The sequence below is a fragment of the Megascapheus bottae genome, chromosome 14 (assembly GCF_031878675.1).
Source record: "Megascapheus bottae isolate mThoBot1 chromosome 14, mThoBot2.hap1, whole genome shotgun sequence".
Taxonomy (NCBI): domain Eukaryota; kingdom Metazoa; phylum Chordata; class Mammalia; order Rodentia; family Geomyidae; genus Megascapheus; species Megascapheus bottae.
Genome location: NC_143522.1, coordinates 17,598,335 through 17,616,406, shown reverse-complemented (window position 1 = coordinate 17,616,406; position 18,072 = coordinate 17,598,335). Strand labels below are relative to the sequence as shown.

The 18,072-nt window shown below is 38.8% G+C and overlaps 1 long non-coding RNA gene and 1 pseudogene across 1 annotated transcript in view; both read right to left on the bottom strand.

Moving 5' to 3' along the window:
* The window catches only part of LOC150054773 (transmembrane protein 248 pseudogene), a 44,357-nt pseudogene extending 30,627 nt beyond the window's left edge, over window positions 1–13,730 (bottom strand).
* The window catches only part of LOC150054772 (uncharacterized), a 214,952-nt gene that overhangs the window by 152,733 nt on the left and 44,147 nt on the right, over window positions 1–18,072 (bottom strand). The window lies entirely within an intron of this gene.

Here is an 18,072-nt window from a genome sequence, read left to right as displayed (position 1 = left end):
GAAATGAAGATTTCTGTTTTATCCTTCAGAAAAGACTCTAAAGGAACACGAAAGAGATCTTGAGCAATATTAGGGCAATTCCTAAAAAAATGAATCAAATTTATTCTGTATTACTCTAGAGGATAAAATTAGGGCCACTGGATTAGCGTCATAGGAAGCAGGAAGCATATTTCAGCTCAATAGACAGAGGGATTTTCCTAACAATTAGCTTTCCTGAAGTAAAATGAGATGCTACTACAGAGCAATCTTCACTCTCACTCTCGGTGGGATGTTCAACAGAAGCCATATGGCGGTATTATTTAGAAAGGACCAGCTATGGACAGGAGATTGAACCAAATGACCTCTCATACCTTTTCTGCTGCTGAGACTCCATTTCTTACTTTCTCTCACCTGCCCTGATCACACTTGGTGAGTAACTAAAGAGCATTCAGTCTACTCAATGGAGGGTAATAAATCAGACTTTCCACTGCTCTGCCCCCTCATTGGCTCCAGGCAAGAGAATGTGGCTGCCCTCTCAAAGTCTGTGGTGTGTGGGAGCCCATGATGTATTAGGCTATTTCTGTGCCTTAGATTTATTTGACTTTTCTATAAACAGCTTAATTTGTCTCACTTTGTCTCCTTTCTTACATAGAACACATTGCATTTGCCCAACCCTTTTTAAAACATTAATGTATAAGTCGAAAGCACCGGGAGAACTCAGGTATATTTGGCAATATGGATATTTCTTTAATTGTTTAATTGAAACATACTTGTCAAAAACAAATCTTTATTTTCTTACAGATGGCCCCAAGATTCTTGCTGAAGCACTTTGATGTTCTGTCCTATTAAAAGTAATATCTCAACTAGTTCTTTTTGCATGTGTGTGCATGTGTGTGTGCATGTGTGTGCGTGTGTGTGTGTGTGTGAGCATGTGTGCTGATCCTAGGGATTGAACTCAGGGCATGGTGTCTGAACAGCCCTAGCCTTTGCTCAAGGCTAGTACTCTCTCTTAAGCCATACTTCCATTTCTGGCTTTTTTGGTAGTGTATTATAGATAGGAATCTCACAAACTTTCCTGCCCAGGTTGGCTTTCAACAATGATCTTCAGCTCTCAGCCTCCTGAGCAGCTAGGATTACAGGCCACCAGTGTCCTGCCCACCTAGTAATTTTAAGGCTCCTCTCTAATCACTATGGAAAAGGACAAAGTAAGATCTAAACTCTCATTGAGAAGCTTACTATTTAATGACATCTAAATAATTGAAGCAGGACAGAATGTATGGCCATAAAGTTTCATAGTTCTTTGGAGAGAAACTTTTTATCCTACAATGGAAAAGTCAAATTCAACTTCGTCAAGAGAGAAGGGAAAAATCCATACTATGAAGGACTGTTAATTAGGATTTTTTTCTATCTAGTAAATATGGTAAGTTGATGAAGTCCATTTTTCACAATAGGAATAATATTTATAGAATATTTATCTGCAATCAATGTATGAATTAGAGAGTTGAAGGAAAAAACTTGTTCTTCACTGAAGGGAAATAATCAGACCTACAAACTACACGATAGAATTAAGAATATAAAAGAGTAACTAAATTGAAAATATGAAGTATCATTAAGAACATCTGTAAATTAACAGCAAGTGGTGAAATCTATGAATAGACACAAAGGTGGCTGCCATTGAAAAGTTTATTTGCAGTTCCTGGGAGGAGAGGGATAGATTGTTTCTGTTCCAAAAAGATCATATATAACCTACTTAGTTGTAATGTGGTATAACATCTAATTAGGGTTAATCGTAATTAGGAATGGAGTTGAACTTGTGAAAATATAAACAACAATGTTACTAAGTCTCCAGAATTTATCTGGTATTAATTTACCATGCAAAGATGATTTGTGATATGAATTTTCATTCTATAATATGTTGAATGATATTCAAATCTACATTATAAACACTACAGATGAGGAAAAAAAGACCTCTAAGTGAACAGTAAGGATATCAAAATGAATATAATGTAAATACATTATGCCAAAGGCAGACACAAGCCATTCATTGGGAAGATTAGGATAAGCTTTGGATATGAATTGTTGATTGAGAAGAAATAACAAGATTATAAATGTATGATTTAAATATATATAGAAAGAGATTAGACTGGAGCAAGTCCATAGAGAGGGAGGGTCATTTGTATTATGTCAAGAGTTCATACTAAAACATATGATTGATGTTGACTTTGATCTTCTAGCCGAAGAAGTATTTGTCAGGTTCCTTTCCCCTCTTTCATTAATAGATTCTTCAATCCACTTCTTGAACACAGAGTATGAATATAAATTATTTGAAATTCTTCCCAGGAGATTTCATTATCCACTTTTAATATACTTAGTTCACTTTTAGCTCTCAAAGGCCCAAACTCTGATTTTATAATACTATCTTCTTCCCTCTAAATACAAAACAAAATGAATACTTTCAAGTAAACGTATAGCAGAAATTATGGAAAATGAGGATGGATCAGCCAAGGAGAAGGATTTATTTAAGCTCTCTTCAGAACGGGGTCAACTGTGTACAGATGGATATTTTCAGATAACCTTGGCTCTAGTCCTCTTTCTCCCAGCCAAAGTACACTTGATTCAGCTCAAGTTTTTTTTTTAACAGAAAGTCACACAACTCTCTTTTCCCATTAAACTGATTTCAGTGTCCCAATGTCAGAGACCCTATCACAGTCTTCAGCTTTGGAAACCAAAGTCTCAAGAGTGTTTCAGCATCACAGACATTTTGACATGAGCAACAGGACAAAAATGTCTGTAGCATTTAAGTCTCTCTCTGTATCAGAGGGAAACACAATAACAATACTTGGCAGAACTATAATAACCTAGAGGAAAAGCTAAAATTAAATTGAAAGTTGGATGGACAGTAGAAATCAACCTTCAATTTTATTGCAACATGAAATGCTGACTGGTCTTTTTCCAGTTTCAAGCTGCAAATTCAAGCCACTAGACAGGGTGCTAAATGAAGAAAATTCCAAAAGTAGATGCTTCCACTGTAGGATCTCCAGCTCTATCTAGATGCAGGAGACTCAACAGTACTAGACAGTTCTACATGTCTACAGAACTGGAGAAGTTTGACCAGCTTCTGTAAGGTCTTAGAAGATCTATGCTTTAAAGTCTCATCTGAGAAGATATTGAACTGACCACTAGTGCAATTACTGTTCAGAGAAATAACTGCTTACAGACTCCTAGGTTTTCCTGCCATAAAGGACAGATAGTATTAAGCTATAAGTAGAACCCAGAAAAGGAAAGAAAGGGGTAAAATACTTTTTATAAAGTACATAATATAAGCAATGTCCAAACTGAGATATAATAAAATTGAAATTAAGAGTTTGTTCTGATGAGCAGTGTAGTAGTCCCTCAAAAGACTAAACATAGAGCTCCCCTATAACCCAGCAATCCCACTCCTGGGTATTTATCTAAATGTACATAAACAAGGACATACTAAAGCTACCAGCACAACCATGCTCATTGCAGCACTATTTACCATAGCTAAGATATGGAACCTACCCAGACACCCCTCAGTAGATGAATGGATTTTTAAAAAATGTGGTATTTCTACACAATGGAACTCTGTGCTGCCATCAGAAAGAATGACATTGTTCCATTCATAAGGAAATGCAAAGACTTGGAAAAAATCATATTAAGTGAAGAAAGCCAAACCCAAAGAAATATAGGCTCCATGGATTCCCCTCAATTGCAATAACTAGTATATGTCTAGGATTTTCCTAGCAGAAGATCACAGTAGCTCAAAAGCTATGTATATATGGCCAAATAAGAAGAGGTTAAGTGAAATGAACTCCAGTATGTGGAAACAAAATGTTTATCTTTGTGGTTGTTGTTTTTAATGTATTATGTGAAGTTATTACTTTTTTTCTTTTTTTCCACCCTTATGATTTATCCCCTATTGATACTATATGTGACTTTGGTACCTGATATATTGTATATATGGTTTATTTGAAATAGGAAAGGGAAGTGGAAAAACAAGATGAGTGGTTAGGGGAGGGAAAGTGGGAGAAAATCATGGGAAAGTGGGAGAAAATCAATGTTCAAGAAATAATGAACTCACTACCTGACAAATGGAACTGTTACCCCTCTATACATCATCCCAAAAATAAAATAAAATAAAAAATAAATTGTAATCCACCTTAAAAAAACTTTGTTCTGATAAAGAAAATCCATTCATGAAAAAAAGGAAAAGATTCATAAACCTAAGGAGTAGATATCAAAACTTTTTGTCCCAAAATTATCTAGCTAATTTTCCTCTGAAAAATGTCTAAGGTACATAAATTAATATATGTAAATTATAATAGCTATCACAAAGGGTTCAGTGTTGAACCTTCACATATCCTATGAATACAATATTATCAACAGCAGTGCTGGTAATCCTAGCTACTGTAGAACCTGAGAGCTGAAGAAGATGATTAGAAGCCAGCCCAGGCAGGAAAGTCTAAGAAATTCTTATCCCCAATTAACCACCAGACAACCAAAAGTAGAGCTCAAAATGATACAGTACTATCCTTGAGAAAAAGAAAAAAAACTCAGGGACAGTGCTTGGGCCCTGAATAAAAGCCCCACAACCTACAAGGGAAGAAAAAAACACCAGCAAGGCTTCTTCGTTAGGCTTCTATTCCTTTAGATCCTGGGATTATATAAGAGAAATACAAATTGAATATGACTTACTTGTCTACGATTATTATCCTAGGGTGAGGTGACTAGAATACAGCAAGGAATATAACAGACACATATGAGAGTACACCACAAGGGTGTACAAAATATTTTCTAAATATTTATTTCTAAATGTTTTTGTTGAAAGAAACAAAAACACAGCTTTCCCAGAAAAGCATCATTTAATTACCTTTCATGGTATATGGTATCTTCTTGGAAGACAATATGATAACCCAATACTTCTATGCTACAGAGGGATTAAAGAATATCATAAAGAAGAAAGAAATTGGCCAGGAGTGTAGCCTAGTTGTAGAGTGCTCACCTAGCATACACAAAGCCCTGGGCTCAATTCCTTGATATCACATACAAAGAAAAAGCCAGAAGTGGTGCTGTAGTTCAAGTGGCAGAGCTCTAGCCTTGAACAAAAAGTGTCCAAGGACAGTGCTCAGACCCTAAGTTCAAGCTCCTGAACTGGAAAAATAAAAGAAAAAGAAAAAGAAGAAAGAGATCAACTGATGGTTAGCCATAATCTACTGTGCCCTTTGTCCTAGAAAGTTACTTCTAAGCAATTATATATTATTGAGATCTTGTGACACTCCAAAAAAATAAATGAATAAAATAATAATAAATAAATAATATAATTAAAAATAATAACAGGAGCTTGAAATTACTCCACCACAATGTTGTTCTAAACATTGTATGTGTGTATGTGTGTTAACACACTTCACACAGTGATATAATGAGAAATTTTCCATTGCTATTCGTATTTTGCTAATGAAGAAATTGGGGTTATAGATGATTAGGTAACTGGATGAAGGCGTTAAGACTAAAAAGTGATGGTCTAGGTCAACTTTAGCAATCTGATACGAGTCCTTGTTCTTATTCATTAACTTGCTCTTTCCCACAAATCGACTAATTGGTATAGGATTCAAGGACTCTTCTTCACATGGACTCTAAAAATTGAGCAGGAAAAGAGAACCATCAATATACAACAGCATAAGTGAACAGGTGGAAAGACAATGCCTTGAGAGACCCTCTAAGCCACCAAAGAAAGATGAGATGGTTTGACAAACCATCTTATAGACCTAAGCCACTCATCCACATAGACAATTGCATTAGTCAGTTTTCAAATAACAAATTGCTAGAAGCTGGGTAATTTAGAAAAAAAATAGGTTTGTCTCACTTGAAGTCTCACAGGATGAAATTCCCAATAGCCTGGCAATGTTTTGGAAAGACTCACATAAGAACTATATCAGTTCCTTCTCAGGGAATACAATCTGTAACTTGATTATGTCTCAGTTAAAACCACCTTCCCATCACTCAATTCAGCAATGTGATGCAGGAGTTCATGCAGTTATTCACTGAACCATCTTCATCATCAAACTGAAGACCATGTTCTGATTCATGAACCCTTAGGACACACCATCAAGCCATACTAAATCATAGCACTATTCAAAATTGATTCTTGGAATTTTATTTCAGCATTCACGCATATATTGCTTTTGTGTTCCCAAAACAGAATCAAACTCCATGAACAAATGTCTCACATATAGGAAATATTCTCCCAGCTGCATATTGGTAAGCCAATGCATTTGTAAAAGAAAGGAAAGCTACTATGTGGGAGTGTATAGCAGAATCATTATACCAGAGGAATAGTAAGTGGGAGTTACACATAAAGCAAAGAGATGCCTAAAAGGTAGTCTTCTAAAGATTATTATAGCCTATGTACAACTCATGCAGTCTGGAAATGGGACTTCAAATCATAACTGGGACAATGAAAAAAATCTTGGGGAAAGGTATCAGAAAAAGTTTAAGGCTATCTATTCACCCCCCGCCCCGTGTTACAAAAGAGGATTTTGCTCTAAATTTCAAAATTCTGCCATTTCATCCAAGTGTGACTAAATGGATCCTGTCAGTCTCTCTTCCAAGTTTTTGTTCTTGCCCTTCTCTCTTTATGATATGCCCTTCCTAGCCCAAATGAGTCAACCATCAAATACCACTCCCAAATCATGGAGAGTCAACTACTCTTAGAGGGTTAGTAGGACAATGAGAGCGTAAGCCCACTATAAACCATCCAGGAATAAACAGGATAGGATGAAACCAGAGCATTAACACAGTTCAGAGGAGCAGAAAATCCTGAACCACTTGCACACAGAGAAAAGCTGAGATCTATGTGATGTATGAGAGAAGGAATTCAAAAAAGCAATCAAGGAAAGAGCTGACTAAAACCTAGGACCAGAGAAGGAAGGAGAAATTAATCTTAGGAAGGAGAAAGTGAGATTATTATTATTTTAGGGTTGAATGCCCTCATGGGATTAAACATATTTGAGAAACTCCATTGACCTCTCCCAGTCACTTCCAAGAAAACAGGGCTGTTCAACTTTTATTACGGGAATAGTGATGTGGAGTTGAGAAGAAAGTGCAATTCCTGCCTCCAAGCTATAAAGATGAAAATTATGTTGAATTAAATCAAGTTGCTGAAAACACTCAATGGAAGTATTCCATTTGCTTGATTTGAAATGCCCAGCATACTTTCTGAAAACATAAATGTACACTATACAAAGATAAATGTGTTATAAATACTGTTAGACATGACCCCAGGGTAAGAAAGATACAGTGAAGAAACAGAATTTTAAGCACCCTATTCATTCACTTTCTGGATGGGTTAGAAAATCTGTGAATCATCCCTGTGGACCTGTGAATATTTTCAAGTGAATATTTGCAAGTAAGGGAAATAAGTTACTTGAGTATGGAATTTTTTCTCTTGTTGAACTAGTATGCCAAGCATACAATATTTCTTAAAGAGTAAAACTGTGCAATTTCACAGAAGGGAAAATCTGACCTTTGCAATCTATGATATCCCAGTGGATACAAGGATTGAGTATCTGACTAGGCTTTTGTAATACCACGGGGAACTTACAGCAACTACTGAGGCCTGAAATGTGAGAACAGTAACAAAAGCGTGCTCAGGTTATGAAGAGTGGTATTAAATGTTTGCCATTGCGACTATAAGAGCTGATAGTTTCACCACTATACACCCTAAACACTTAAAAAGAAAAGTTAGGATGAGACTATACACTGAGCATAAATACTGCTCAAATATGAGCAAGAAAAAACAAGACGACAGAGGTAAAGTATGAATGTTTAAAGCAGGGGGGGGAAAAAAAAAGAAGAAAAGCAGCAATGGTAAAAGCCACTTGACAACAATAGGAAAGCACCCAGATGGCAAATGGAGAATTAGTAAGGCTCTAAAGGAGCCAAAGGAAACTGTCAAAGGGGAATGTGTTCATCTGCCAACAGGACACAGAACAATGGAGGGGAAAGACATGGCTTTCTAAAACAGATGCTACTGTTGGTTCCTGTCCAGTGTTCCTGAATGGTCTCAGATCTAGAATACATTATGGAATTTGCCAGTGTCAGAATCAGGCTAGGGCAGACTCCAAAGTATTCTATGAACTATATGCATGAGTGAGAAAGAAAGCAATACCACATGGCTATGTGGTGAAAGCCAGGGAAGGAGAGAATTTGGGGTTAAGATCCTAGATCTACCTCAATACAGCCAAGTCTCCATCTAGCCACTGGGTCTCTTGTAGATCTTTTTTCTAAATCCTTCATTAGGAACAGAGAGACTTGGTAACAAGTACTTACTTTTAAAAATCTCTACCAAGGTGGTAGAAAAAGTTCTGAATAATCATTCATTTCAATCCCTGTTACACAGACAATATAGAAGGCTGGATAAACCCCAGGAATTCCACTTGAAAAAATGAGTCTTATAAGAAGATTTCAAGATTAGGCAAAAGAAAAAGAAATAATAATGATGGCTTTAGTCCCAGACTCAGAATGTGGGGACCTGTGAGTCAAAGGAAGTCAAATTTAACAATATAAAAATGAAAGCTCTTCAAAAAAGAGCATTGCTACCAAAGTCTCAGTGACAACCCAGGCTTCAAATGAATGCTTAATCTTTTGGGAAATCCATCCATGCTAGTAACAAATCTAAAACAAGTCAGACTTATCCCCACTAGACCTAAACACAAAAGGATAAGGAATCATGTAGCACTTCTATAACTAATGGGGTATGTTCAGTGAAACAACAGAAACAGATATAGCTAACATAAGCATAAAGAAATTTATGAATGCTGAAAGGGTAAAGGACAAGGCTTAAAATCTGTTAATGCAGGATATATAAGCAGTAGGAAGTACTCACAGAGCCTCTGCTATCAAAATAGTTCACAAAATTGCCTCTCCTTCTTTGTGTACCTATACCCAAATAGTAGTTCCAAAATAGGATTACCACAAGTTAGGTTTAATCACCTAGCTTCCATCAGACCAAAAAATGGGGACAACTGACTTAACTCCTACCTTGCCAAGCACAGAAAAGGCAACAGTGCTAATTACATAAAAAGTAATCAAGAATTGGTACAAATTCTTGAGAATGAATGTTGGGCAGAATATTTAAGGGGAAGAATATTAATTAGGGTGAAAATTTAATTAATTAGGGCAAGTATTTAATACTTTTGTCTCATCAAGTTATTGGGAAAAATAGATACTTATTGCGCTGGGAATATGGCTTAGTGACATGCATGCCTAGCCATGCATGAAGCTCTGGGTTCGATTCATCAGTAAACAGAAAAAGCCAAAAGTGGCACTGTAATCTAGTGGTAGAGAGCTAGTCTTCAGCAAAAGAAATTCAGGGACAGTGCCCAGGACCTGATTTCAAACCCGAGGACTAAAAAAAACATGTGCTAGTCTTCACAATAAGTGACAGGGACAGTAGTGTGTGTTGAAAATGGATGTTAGGAGAAATTTTCAATCAAATAACAAAATCAAATGCGATGTTGGCATTTCTTAAATGTTATTGACATAGATTCTAGTGGTCATGTCATACATAGCTCACTCTTCATTAAGGGTCACTTCCCCAGGGAAAATAATCTACTGGCAATAGAGAAAAAATAATATTTATATCACATGTCCTGGGGTTTTAGGTTCACTTGTTCCAGTTTAATCTCTAACTATTCATTTGAATTATATTTACACAACTTGAAAATAAACAGGCTCTTCATGATATCAGAACATGGGATTGAGGGAGTGAGTGGGTTATTTGGCCTTATAAGTATATAGTCACTGAGAAAGATATAGAATATTAACTCATCATCCTAATATTGTGATCTTTATTTTATAGTTAGAAAAATGGGATGTTAGTGAAAAGTCTCCACAGAATAATAGCTTATAAATACACAAATTTCGCAAGACTCTTCATTTTGGGAAAACGAAAACTCAGAAAAGGTATGAAAATTTCCAGCTCTGACAAGATTTGAAGATGATCCAAATGATCAGACTCATCATTTATTCTTCTAGCATGTCTTCTATCAGGCATTGTTCTAAAGGTTAAGGCCACAGGGGAAAAAAAAAGAACACTACTCTCATGAGACTTTTACTTTGGAAGGGTAAAATCAAACAATATACAAGTCAACACATAAATAAGAGCCGTACATAATGAAGACATACAGAACAATGGCTCAGAGTGATGAGCCTTCTCAGAGGGGATTCTTAGTAATGAGCAAGAAGGAAAGTTCAATCGATGCTCAATAAGAACCAGTCTTGGGAAGATTAGAAGGAAACAAGTTCCAGGCAAGAAAATGAGAGCAAAGTCCCTGGAGACCTATATAATTGAGGAACACACTTGTAGGACAAAAGAAAGCTAATATGGCTGGCAGTATGCATGAAAGAAGAAGAGGCATGAGAATGGGATATAACAGCATGATGAAGGAACTGGGGTTTCCTTTACAAAGCAGAGAACACTCCCAGACTATAATGCTGTGGTCTCAAAGTCCAGTATCCCCCATTAGTCATATGACATCGAACAAACTTTTTCTGGCAAGGAAGACTGTACTTCTGGAGAAAAAAGAAATAACTAAAAAGCAGATTTGGCTCCTTTGCTGTAGGATTTTATTTATCTGTGATATGAGGCTGTGCAGTAGGCCAAATGATTCCGTAAAACAGATTCCCTTGGATGGCCCAATCGATTTAATCTACCAAAGGGGTGCCATTTGTTTCCCTTGGGCTGAGACGGAGTTGTATGTTCAACTTGGACATTATGTAGTCGTCTGGGAAGAGAAAGCCAGGCAAGTGAGTCGTGATGGATGGCTGGCCTCTGAGGAGTACACGTCCTCAATGAATCTACATCAGCCAGATTGGGCCTTCCAGCTTCTTGTCTAGAAAAGATGCCAACTCCACAGGCTCCTTAGAGACAAGGGAAAAAATTGCTTCTATTTTTTTTTCCTCTCTGAGGAACACAGTGAGACAGCCCTATTTTAAGCCTCCAGTCCAAGGCTTACATTGGTCCTATATTGAAAGGTAAATGAAACAAGTGAAAATGGTTTTGACTTATACTAAATGATGGCCAAAACTCACTCAGGTACTCAGGAACAGTTGAGAATCACAGGAGGGCCCAAGATAAGATATTATCACATGTCATTTTCATTTACCCCCTCTGATAATTTTTTGGTTATAACAGACAGGATCCATTTATAGACCCAGTTGTCTACTAGACACTGATATGGGTTTTTTTTTTCTTCCACAGTATGAATTCTGTCTCTACATGAGAACGGTTTTTGCACATATTCATTCCATCTATCTCTGTGGAGCCAGAGAAAGGGGAAACTGGAAAACTAGAAAGCATGTATCTTGATCTTCTATCAACTTGATGTAACAAAAAAACCCACATTTCTTTTGCAGTCATATCATTCTTCAAAATTTGGTTACCAATCTTTTAATGTCTTAAAAGTAAATTAAACATAATAAAAATACTGATGATGTCAGAGAAGTGGCTATAAAACAATATTTCATGGAAAAGAACAACAATGGTAACTAAGTACCATTTATTAAGCAAGTAATACAAAAAAGACACCATATTATATTATAAGCACATTAGACACATTCCATCTTCAAAATGGCCCAGAGCATGACAGGATCAGAATCCTGGCCAAGGTAATAGTAAAGCCTACATTCTTAGTTAAAACTGAAAAATATAGGCTATGAACTTTGAGAACATTCACATTATTTCTGTAGGCTACATAAATTAAGAACATTGATTATAATGTTCCTCTCTCCCTGGCCCAAGAGTCATCAAACAACAATCCATAAGGCTAAATCTAGCATGCTGATTTGGTAAACAGTTTTATTGGAACACAGCCTTCCCTATTAGTTATATGTTGTCTATATTATTGCTTTAATGCTAAGAGCAGAGCTGAACATTGGAGACCATCTGACCTACAAGGTATACAGTATTTATTCCCAAACCCCTTACAGTAAATATTTGCTGACCTCTTCACGCTGTCTCCAATTGCTTTCACACAGAGGTTAGCTCATCTATAATAGGTCTTAAGCTGCCCTAGTTATGAACAAATTGCTAAGCAATATAGAATTTTTCAATGTGTAATATCTAATAAACACTATTGGTGCTCTTATTAGCATTTGGTTATAACTGACAAAGCCTCCATCCCCAAATGGCTTTGAGTTTTTTTCTGCTAGAGGGACACATTCTTCTCCTGATCTTATCTGAACACACATACACACACACACACACATGCTTTTACTTGTCTTTTTGAAGAAACTCATAAGGTATAATTGCTTGATGTTGGAATATAAAATGCATCCTTGCTTCAGGAAGATTAAGCATGTACCATGACCAGGGCTCCCTGGAGAATCTTACAAGGGGGTACTTTAGGAGAAGCCACATTTCAGCTCTTCTCTGCCATACTCTCCTACTTCTCTCTCCCTTATATTTTACATGAGAATTCTCACCAACTCTATGTAGGAGAATCCCAGTCTTAAACTCTGCTTCTTGATTAACCAAGTCAACATGGTGATTTTATGTGTAAGAGATGTTTATTTTCCAGAAATGTGTAGCAATATAAGTTATATGATGACATTGGGAAGTAGAGAAGAAAGAATGGAAGGAAGAAGGTGACATCTGATTATGAATTTAACTTGGTCTAGTCCCCAGGACTGAGGATAAATCTAAATAAACCTTCACTACCAAAACCAACATATGTTCTGGCTCCAGGGTTACAGACTAAGAGAAGCTTGAGATCTTTCCATCATATTGACTTTAGGCAACCTCACCCCTAGCTAGCCAAGGACTCAGACAAAGCAGCAATGATGACTGATCCTAAAAAGAAATAGCTAGCTAGCCACGGTGGCTCACACTTAGGAGACTGAGATCTGAGGATCTGAGACTCTTATCTCCAATTAATCTCTAGAAAGTGGGAAGTGGGGCTTGTCTCAAAGGTAGAGCTGGAGCCTTGAGCTGAAGAGCTCAGGGACAGTGCTCAGGCTGAGATGAAGTCCCCTGACTCACAAAAATTAAATAAATAAAAATAAAAATAAATAACTCATGTAAAATGCATTTTGTACCTGATTTGTGGACTGACATGTTCCAAACAAGGTGAACCTCAGGAGTTACTCCAGGGAAGAAACCAAGAACCTTTTTGTAATGTGCACCCAGGTAGGCCCCCATGTAGACTCCCACCCACTTCCTCCAGCCCCTAGTGCAGATACATCACCCTCCTGTATATCTGTTTAGGTAACTGGTGTACCCAGAAGCAGGCACCTTCCCTTGTTCTGAGGTCACATTCTGGACCTACCTTGGTCATACTTCCACCCGCCTCCCTGCTTAAACTTGGACCTTGTCAGGGGTCAACCCTTCTCTGTGAATCCTCACTACTGGAGGGTCTGGAAGTTTGCTCTTTGATGATAAACTTGTTTCTGCCTGGACTACGTGGTGGTTTTCTCTTCCGTGAATCTTTACATCTGGTGCCGAAACCCAGGACCAAACCAGGGACTTTTAGAACTGTTTTCCGTCTTGAAACCAGTACACAATTTATCACACATATTTTAGCTAAGTTGTGATATGGGCTCTTTTGATTTGTTTAGAGTTGTAGAAAGCTCTAAATTAAAAAAAAAAATAACCTTCTTGGGGTCCCCAGCACATACTGTAAGATACCCTGCTCTTCCTCAGCACATTCCCACACCCAGGATCCACAGCCCATTGCAACGTATGTTCATAAACACCTTGAGGCATTCTCTTTCCATGAACAATTAAGAAAGATTTCTAAGACACTGAATCACGTGTGACCTAAACTGGCTTTAAAAATGCTTTTCAGAGCCCAGGGAGTAGCATTTGTAGCATAATCGCCTTCCACCTTGACATTAATTATGCACCATGGTGTTCAGAGAGTGACTCTGAGCCAGGAATGTAAGTGTTTGTAAAGTAAACATGTCAAGCAAGGTAGAGCATTGTAAAATAAAGAAAATATTAAAACCAAGGCTGTTATAATCCATTTCCTCTACTCTTACTTTTTTCCCCTCATAAATCTTCAACATTCATGGCACAAAGGGATGGTATTTTTCTCTTCAAAGGAGATTAGGTGACTCAACAATACTTAACAGTTTGGATTTCTTGAAAGAGAATAAGAGAAAAGGAGGTATTTTTTTCCCACTTTGTGGTTGAAAATAAAAAAGGGCTTGCTGATTTAAAGAGCTGTATAGCCTGGGGGAACCTTTAGAAATCATTCTCTATAGGAACAATTCTGTTTCTATACAGCCCTATGAACTATAATTTCATGCCCCTTTGTTCATTATCAAGGACATTTGCATGACAGCGGGAATCAAGCAGTTTCTAAGTTTACCTACTCCTAATCCTCACTTCTTCATTCAGTGTCATTAGCCCTCGTAGGTGGCATCTTTATTAATGGCTATACATAAAAGTCCAATGTCACAAAGGATTCCAGCTTTAGCAAGAGGCTTAATGAAAGCATTCTACCATTTAGAAGGGGAAACAAATGTTAAGACAGTATCCAGAATATTCAACTGATTCCAATGGTTTCAAAGTAATATAAGCATTTCTTCAGTTGATTTATGACAAGGCTGAATTTTAAAAGAAAAAAAAGATAGGAAGTGGGTGCTATCTCCCATGCTGTTCTTCGGGCACATCAGAAACTCTTACTCAGTACCTGCTGAGCTCTATTTACCATGATATTGTCATCTGGGTGAACTACTTATGCTCGTTGATAGTAACTTTTCAGAATGTTTCCTTTAAAACCATTCTCCTCACTCTTATCAAGATTTCACCCATGAGAAGACAGTGGAATGTATTTTTCCAGGAAACACTGCCTTTATTTCCTTAGGATACACAGCCCAGCAAAACCTTGCCAGGAATTTCAAACTGGTAGAATCTGGGAACATATTAGAAGATCACGGCACTGAAAAAAAAAGAACAAGTGTCTGGGAAGAACTTAACAAACAAACAAACAAAAATGTTCTTAAGAAAACTGAACTCTCTTCGGGTCAAAAACATTTAAATTTTCCTTGAGACGGGAATAAGTTTCTTTAGGAAGGAAATTAGCAAGTACCTAAGTGCTGTGAATTATCATTTAAATGAAATGAGAGAAAAGGGAAATTCTATAAAGTCAAGTGGAGAGTATCAAGGAAGATCAAATCCTTGTGAGAGTCAAAGGGACTGAAAGAATATAGAAGTTGAAATGTGTTCATATTTCTTACATCTGTAAGGGAGAAGAATTAGATTTGTTTTATGTTGTTCCATGAGCAAAATGGGTGATGTTTTCAAATGGCAGATGTGTTCTAGGACTCTCCTAGCAGAAGATTACAAAAGCTCAAAGCCTAGGTACATAAGGTCATATAGGATGAGCCTAAATAAAATGAACTCTAGGATATGGAAACAAGAGCTTTATCTTCTGTGATCGTTGTTCTTAATATACTGTGTTATTTCTCTTTTCTTTTGCCCTTATGGTTAATCTCATGTAGTTACTATATCTGATTTTGTTACCTGGTATATGTTATATATATTTATTTGTTTATTTGAAGTGGGGAAAGGAAGGATGAGGGAAGGGAAACAAGGACAAAATATGAGGAGTATCAATGTGAAGAAGTAATGTACCTACTACCTGACAAATGCAACTGTAACCCTTTATACATTATTCAGACAAAAAAAATGGCAGATATTTCTACTATAGGAAAAAAGCTTTTTAGAGTTACCCAATGATGGTATCATACAGACAATCTTTAGAGGTGATTAATTCCCAATACTATAGGCAGAAAAGTGATATAGTGAAATAGATATAGTGATATAGAGGTTCTGAATAGAAGCTTAGATGATAAGACTTTTGAAGTCCTAATCTCTCACTCTCTCTCTCTTTCTTGGTGACTCAATTTGTTACATATATATGTTCTTAACATGTCCTGAAATCATCAAGAGTAATGCTCTATCTGGATGCAGTGGCTCATGCCTGAAATTCTAGCTAGTCAGGAAGCTGAGATCTGAGGATCACAGTTCAAAGCTGGCCTGGGCACCAAAATTCCATGAGACTCTTATGTCCAATTCATCACCAGAAAACCGGAAGTGGCACTGTGATTCACAGGGTAGGGCAGTATCCTTGAGCTGAAGAGCTCAGGGAGAATGCCCAGGTTCAGAGCTCAAGTCCCACAACCAACGAAAAAGAAAAGAAAAGAAAAAAGAGTGATGCTCTAAGCTTTCTGCAATTTAGTGGATATGGAAAAAAAAACACATATGACAGAAGAAAGCAATAGGAGCATCTTCGGGATCTCTAATGTAACCTACTAAAAATTTGCAAGTAAAATTTATCCGTAGGGCTGGGAGTTTGGCCTAGTGGTTGAGTGCTTGCCTAGCATGCACAAAGACCTGGGTTCGATTCCTCGGTAACACATGAATGGAAAAAAGCCAAGAGTGGTGTTGAGGCATGAAAAAGTCCAAGGACAGTGCTCAGGCCCTGAGCTCAAGCCCAGGACGGGCAAAAAAAAAAAAATTATCCCTCAACATTAAAACTCCTTTATCTCTGGTCATAGTATATCTTAGGAACCAGGATAGTAATATTTGTCACTTTTTTCTAACATAAACATAATTAGGAAGTTATCTCTGAAATTAAAGTCATATCCTGAGATCTACGTGATGCAGATGGAAAAAAATAGAATCAATTCACAGAATCCCAGAATTAACCCCCATGTGTGGGTTTCTCCACACAAGATAACGCTGTTTGGAAAGGAAGATAGCGCCGAGACAATAGGGACGCTGCCTAGCTCTCTCTGACAAAAAGAGAGAACCAGGGAGTCCCACGAGCCAACTACCTTAAGAAATCCACAACAACAAACTCAAAAAGCAACGGAGAAGGACTCAAACCGGAAAAGAAATCCAGATAAAGCTCACATCCAACTTTCTCAAAGAATTCGGAACGCGAGGACCCCTCCCCCACCTCTCACCGCCGGATCCAAGCCGAGAAAGCTGTGGAGAGCCGCGAAAAGCGGCTTGAGCAGGTGCCTGCTCCACGCAGGGAAAGCGGCGGCGGGTGCCGGCTCCAAGCCACGAAAAGCAGCGGCAGTGGAGGGCGCCAGGCCAGGAGCCCAACTGCTACAGAAACCAGCACAGAACTGGGCCAGCAAATGGCGGAAGCAGCGGAACCCAGACTCGGAACCAGAACAGCAAGCAGCGGAACCCAGACGCAGAACACAGGCGGTGGCGGAGACCCGAGGGGAGTGAAAGACTCCCCACCACCGTGGAGCACCCGCAGACGGACGCAGAGGCGTGAGTAATACAGCGCGTCCCCAAACACATCGGGAAAGCGGAGCGGGTGCCAAGCAATAGAACTTAACTCAGACCCCAACACCCAACCGAGAAAGACTGGCGGGAGCAGGGGGGAAAGGAATTTAGAATCCTGCCCCTCCCCTCAACAGCCCCCTCCCTCAGGCCATTGACTGGAGATTGACAGGCGGGCTACCTAAGACCCAGCATCCCACCAAGGGAGGCGGGGATGTCCCAACTCCCACCCGCCCAATGGGCTCAACACCCAGCCCTCTGACTGGACTGACAAGCGGGCGGACCCTAAGACTCAGCACCCCACCAGGGGAGGCGGGGCTGTCCCAGCTCCCACCCGCCCACCAGGCTCCTCTCCCAGGCCACTGGATCTGGAGAGTGGAGGGCATTGGGACCCTGCCTTACAACAGTGGGTAGGGGGTGCGGGAAAATAGGAGCCAGCATCTGCCTCCCCCTCAATTCTTGAGCGGGGCATCCTCCAGCTGGAAACCCTGAGCAAGACAGCACCGAGGGGCCCCCCACAGTCACAAACTCTGACAAAGCAGTGGAAACACAGCAGGGATCTGAAGGGCCGAGAAGCAGCCAAGCTCCCCTTCTGAGAATCAAAAAGGCAAGGCTCCGCCCTTGGAGCCCATGACCCCAGCTGAGCCCCGCCCCTGGGAACAGAGGGGTCTCCTGCTGGTCCTGCTGAGAGCCCCTGAAACTCTCAATCCCCAGACCCTTGGCTTGGGGCCACCCCTGGAAGCAGCACAGGAAAACCTCTGCCA